Source organism: Dioscorea cayenensis, chromosome 16 (assembly GCF_009730915.1).
Source record: "Dioscorea cayenensis subsp. rotundata cultivar TDr96_F1 chromosome 16, TDr96_F1_v2_PseudoChromosome.rev07_lg8_w22 25.fasta, whole genome shotgun sequence".
NCBI classification, from domain to species: domain Eukaryota; kingdom Viridiplantae; phylum Streptophyta; class Magnoliopsida; order Dioscoreales; family Dioscoreaceae; genus Dioscorea; species Dioscorea cayenensis.
The window spans coordinates 5083409-5089408 of record NC_052486.1 but is presented as its reverse complement, the minus strand read 5'-3'; the positions used below and the strand labels follow the sequence as shown (position 1 = coordinate 5089408).

General features: G+C 32.9%; 1 long non-coding RNA gene across 1 annotated transcript; it reads right to left on the bottom strand.

Moving 5' to 3' along the window:
• Positions 1–479: 479 nt before the first annotated feature.
• On the bottom strand, positions 480–1186 carry LOC120278618. The gene is made up of 3 exons (XR_005541743.1): positions 1028–1186; positions 869–922; positions 480–756 (listed from the first exon to the last, which is right to left on the bottom strand). It is a non-coding gene; the product is annotated as an uncharacterized LOC120278618 (long non-coding RNA).
• Between the last annotated feature and the right edge of the window lie 4814 nt (positions 1187–6000).

The window sequence follows — 6000 nt, the reverse complement described above, 5'->3', positions numbered from 1 at the left end:
AAAGCTTAAATACAAAACAACAACCATTGGCTAACAATCATCATGGTTCCAAGACACTAATTAGGTAAGGTCACAAGTAATCTATAACAAGGTCAACCCTGTAACCAAAATTAACTAGTTGGCAACAATTTAATTACTATTCACAACAAGGCGGTACAATGAATTAATTCTTACATAAACTAGCAAGGGACTTAAAACAACCAACGATTACATATATATATATATATACACACACACATTAACAGTTGGAAGGCAACTGGAGACACTTCCCGCCATCTGTGATATATATATACCTATGAATGAAATACATAGCTTCACACTAATATGTTATGCATTCAATGCAAAGAATGATTACTATTGCCCTTAACAATCACTCTACTAGCTAATCTACACTAGCTTTTGAAAATAAACAAAAATACCAATAATCAGATTATTTCCAAATTTCATGGTCTTGCACTTTCAATGACAACTAGCTAAAAAATACAATTCCCATCAAATCATTAGTCCACAACATAAACAATCAGCAAGTTAACACCCATACATAATCCCCAACAAAAATTCATTCCACCTAACTCTCCATGAAATCCCACTTTCAACCTTTTCCTTAATAAACAAGCACAAAAAATCAGGGACTACTCTATTGTTAAAATCATGAAATTATTCACTAATTAAATACATAAAATAAATGACACAAGTCATTCTTGTTCCTTCTCTTCTCTAATTTTCCAAACTCCAGCACCCGAACACAATTTATCCCTAAGAAAAAAAAAATCAAATTAAGCATTTAGATTCATATTCACGTAATTCATAATTTATTGATTCAATGGATTCAAGCATCTCAACAAAATGCCTAAGAATGGAAAAATACCTATTTACTTTTCAAGGATAAAACTAGATACTCTCCTTATCACTCTTCAAAACCCTAGAACAGATTAAAACAAAAAAAGAAGAAACACTAACCATTAAGAAGTCAAAACAATAACTAATAAAAAGATGAAGAAATAGAAAAAAGGAAAGAGGAATCTACCACAAATACTCCAAGATGAGCCTTCGACAAAGATGATTCTCTCGTCCTTGCCACACACCCCCAAGAGAGAGAGAGAGAGAGAGAAAGGCTACGAAGTTCTCTGCTTTCCATTTTTTTAAAATCACGTAACCGCAAGAGGTTACAAGGAACGTGGGGCTCACGATCTCTGGAAAGATAAGGTTGGATTTAAAACTTAAAAATAATTTAAACAAAAGTGGGTCCACAACTATCAATATTTGAAAAGCATGTTGGTAATCTATATAAATCGTCACTCAATGTGTATAAACAATCAATGGATACCAATAGCAAAGCAATAATTACATCAAGCAAACAATACTGTTAATATCATTGAGTTCCATATCACCCGAAATATATCAACTTGGAACATCAAGCACTAAGATATAATGGCATGAAAAATAGTAACATCATCAACTTCCATATATACAAATGCAAGTACAAATGTAGATGCAAGATCCATTTTATAATGTTATGGCCTGGTAGGATAACCATCACTTGATCTCATATAATACCAAATAACACGTGATCTGCTGGCCAACATATAATAAGTGATTTCTTTTTCATCTATGTTTTCCATATGATTGCCATTTCTGGCTATGTAATAAGTGATACAAGTGATTTGCAAATGTTTGTCAGGTGATCACAATGTCCTTTTTAATATCATATGCAAGTGATATACAAGTGAAATGCTAAATACAAGAGAAATTTCATGTACAAGTGAAATTCAATACACAAATAAAATCCCATTTATAATATAATCTAATGTGGGCATTGAAGGAAAGTAAGAGTCAATGCATATTGTATTTCAAGCATGTATTAACATGGATCGTACTATATTCCATCTAGATACAACCAAGAAGCAATAATAAATACAAGTAAAAGTGTCAATTTGATATGCATAGATCAGACAACATTATTAAGTTCAATATAACAAATTCCATTAGGAATCAGTGCATGTTTATTCTCACCTTTTAAAGCTTACTTTTCTAAAAAAGACCGTATCTTCTCTTCTTGAGCTTCTTCAATTTGTTGAGATCATATAATGTATATACATAAGGTTATCAAGTGTTAAAATAAATCTATACCTATGTCGTATGCTTATATGCATGTTTCATGCAAAACACGATCATTACATTTCAATATCTGGCCCTTACTTTGATATTATGTAAGATAAATAAAATATACTAAATAATAAATAATAAGCAATTATTAGAGTCAATATATGTAGATAATTAGAACTATAAGAAGTAACAGTGTCCTCTAATCATGTTTGCCCAATCAATCGGTTTAAAACCAATTTCAATGACTTTGACCTAGCTCAAAATTGACTTAAATCGATCTAATTTGATTAGTATCAGTTTCTAGTATTGTTGAACCAACTCAATTTGGATTAAACCAACTTAAAACAATTCAAATTCTATCAAATTGAACTTGGTTAAACTGAACCCAACTTAATTAGGTTGGTTCAGCCCTAAACCAAGTTAATTGGACCAGTTTAGCTTCAAATTAGCTTAATTAAACTGGTTCAGCTCTGAACCAAGGCAGTTTAAATGAAATCTAGACACAGATCATCATGGAACTCTGTAAAAAACTTTTTAAAAAAAAAACTTACTTTGCTTTTGGATCACCTCCAATTAGTGTAACACAAAAAATTCCGAGTTGTAGTTTTTATGTTCTATAGTTTAAAATGTCAATCTAATACCTTCCAAATTTGATAATTTCCATCACCAAAGAATTATATGCTTTCACATTTGTTCACTCTAATTCAGAAAGCATATACAAAGTTTATTATGCTATGCATGCACAACCACCACTCCTTTCTCTTCAATCCTCGTCACAAATGAACTATTTGGTTACTCAAGTCACTTTCTAAATAATGATTCAAACTAATTAGTACCTTAAGTTACAATATTAACTTTATATGCTTATGCTTTTTTAAAACAATAGTAATAGTTACTAGTATGCATGTTTACCAAAATTAAAAGAACTCAAGCTATATACAAATAACATTAACATATGAAATACAATAATTTGCATGGCAACTTGTTTTTAAGAATATTATGATTCATATAATTCTAGCAAATATTATATTTCAACATATATGTTTCTTAATTATTTATGCAGTGCATTTTCAAATACTCAAAACATTTAATAATAAGGCAACAACATAAACAACTAAATTCACGCTTGACCACAACTCAAGCAAACAAAATCAAAGGCATGAAAAGCATCTAAATTTAGTGTAATCTAGAAAGAGGTTGTCAACTTATACCCATAAATCTAACGAAATTAGAGAGAAATCTTAACAGAAGCACCGTAGCTCGAATCTAAACCATTACACCAAAAAGACATACTCAAAATCAACTTAAGAATCCTACTTTAGCATCCTAGATGTCTTGTTGGAATCCCTTTGAAACTCACTCTACTTTTGCTCCCTTCATCTTCATCTTCCTCCTCCTCCTCCTCTTCCTTCTCTCTCTACTATCTTTGAACCTCAATTATTGGAACCCTCTTAGCCTTTTCACTCTTTTGCTTGTGATTGTCTTTTTTCTTTCTGGGTGAAATTTCTTTTACATCACTCTTTGGAAAATTATCTATAAAACAATTTTTTAAAATTCAAGGATTAGTCCTTGTAAGAAAAATTACAATTTTACATTATGGGCCAAGAAAAGGAAATATGATTCCAATGAACTCTGTAGATGGAAAATGGTGTAGGCAACGAGGCTTCGGTCTAGCATAGCAGTCAAAAGAACAAAGGGTTGGCCATGACTAGAAAATTTGCAAATTTTATAATGCTTAACAGCAAAGTGGCATAATTTAGGATTTCAATAAGTTTAAATTAGTAGTAACTAATGGTGATAGATTTTGATAGTAGAAAACGAGTGTTAGTGGGGATGTTTTGAATGGGTCGTATAAAGTCGTATAGATAGTTAATTTGTCTCTACTATAAATTATTGAAGACTTCAATGAAAGAGGCAAAGAATCTTTTCCAAATCTTTTCCCTATCCCACGTCTTTTCCCTCTCGTTCACTTCCTTCCTTCTTCCTCCTCTCGTCCTCTCCTCCTCTCATTCCTCTCATCAAATACTCTTTTGTTCCTACTGAACATGTGTAACATTTGGTGCTTACATTGACATTAATCGGAGGAGACCACAAGATCTGTGACAGAGGGTATCATGATCCGATCTAGGAAGAGAATTTGAACTCTATCAATGACCAACTCTCCAAACTCGACTCATTGTGTGTTGACACTATCCAACAACACTCAAAAGCCTTTGAGATGCTACAAAAATCCCTAGAGTCCCAACAATCCATCATGGCAAATATGATGGTGAAGATCGCTAAACTTGACAAAGTCACTACTCCACCTCTATTGTTACCATTGCCCACCTCCCCACTCAAGACACCCACTCAGTTTTCTTCACAACCTTCACATCCGGACACTCCACCACTTTGACAATTCCTACACATCTTCCCAAATTGGAGGTTCCTTTTTTTTTTTCTCCAAAGATAATATTTTGGGTTGGCTAGCTCTTCCAAATTAGCCACATCTTTGTCTAGCACCAAATCTTGGAAGGACAGAAGCTTTCCATTGCTACATTCTATATGGATAGCTCTATAGTGGTTCCAATGGATACACTCCACCTTATAGTTCACATCTTGGGAGGAATTCATTAAGCAAATTGAGATCCTTTTTGGCCCGTCCATGTTCGTCAACCAAGACATACAACTCTTCAAGCTCAAACAAACTTCATTGATGGTGGCTTATCTATGCTAATTTGAATGCTTATCGACTTGCATTATGGGTCTGAGCACTTGTAGTCTTCTTAATTGTTTCTTTTCCAACTTCCATGCTGATATCCAAAGGGAGTCTGTATTTACTAAAACCACAATCCCTACATGAGGTTGTGGGGATGGCCAAATTAGTTGAGGACATATATAATGCCTTTAGATCAAAAATCTCAATTACCAACCATCCTTCTTTAAGGTTCTGACAAGTCCTTAAGCTCCAGTCAACAATCTGCCATTGCTCTTTCCTATCAAGCGATTTTCCCCTGCTGAAATGGTGTCTCAGAGAAAGCAAGGGTCATGCTTCAATTGGGATGCAAAGTTTACCCCTAGTCACAGGTGCCAGCCCCCTCGGTACCTCTGTTTTATGACTAAACTAGAGGAGGAACAATCGGTGAAACAAGAGTCCACAACCATGGAGTTAATAGATAGCATCCTTCAGCAATAATGTGAAGAAGAGGATGGTGACACTAATTCGATGCTTTAACCGCCCAAGTCATACCTTCTACCTTGAAGCTTGCGTAATCCATCTAGGGTAAAAAGAAGTGATGATACTCATTGATGGAGGGTTTACCAACAATTTCATATAGTCACGATTGACAATGAACCTCGAACCTCAAGATTCCAATACTTAACCCTCCCCTCATCTTGATGTGATAGTCGAAAGCTCTGTCTTATATAGACGACCCTGAAGCTTCGACATGCTACTTTTCTGGTTATAATAAAAATTCATTAAAATTGAAAAAAAAAATATTATTAAATTTACAAAGAATTATGGTAAATATACTATAGTTCTCAGTTTAGAAAATTTAAGAAAAATTTAAAATTTTAATAAAAATTTATAAAAATTAAATAGTTTGCTATAGTAATGGTAGTAGTTCAAATTGTGGCCTTTTTTAGTATATATATTCAAATTGTGGTTATACTATCACATTATTTTTATTGGAGTTAATTGCAGGTCAAGCTTTTACATTTGATTCATTTTGAAATGTTAAAAATTGAATCAAATCAAACTGAATGAAACTAATCCATTTAAAAGATAAAAATAGATAACACTGATATCCTTTTAGTGGTGTAGTTTATTAGCTGAAATCATTACATATTAGGTTAAGTTTTTACAAACAAAATTGAGATTCTTTCTGTGATGTTAAAAAATTGAATCAAAAC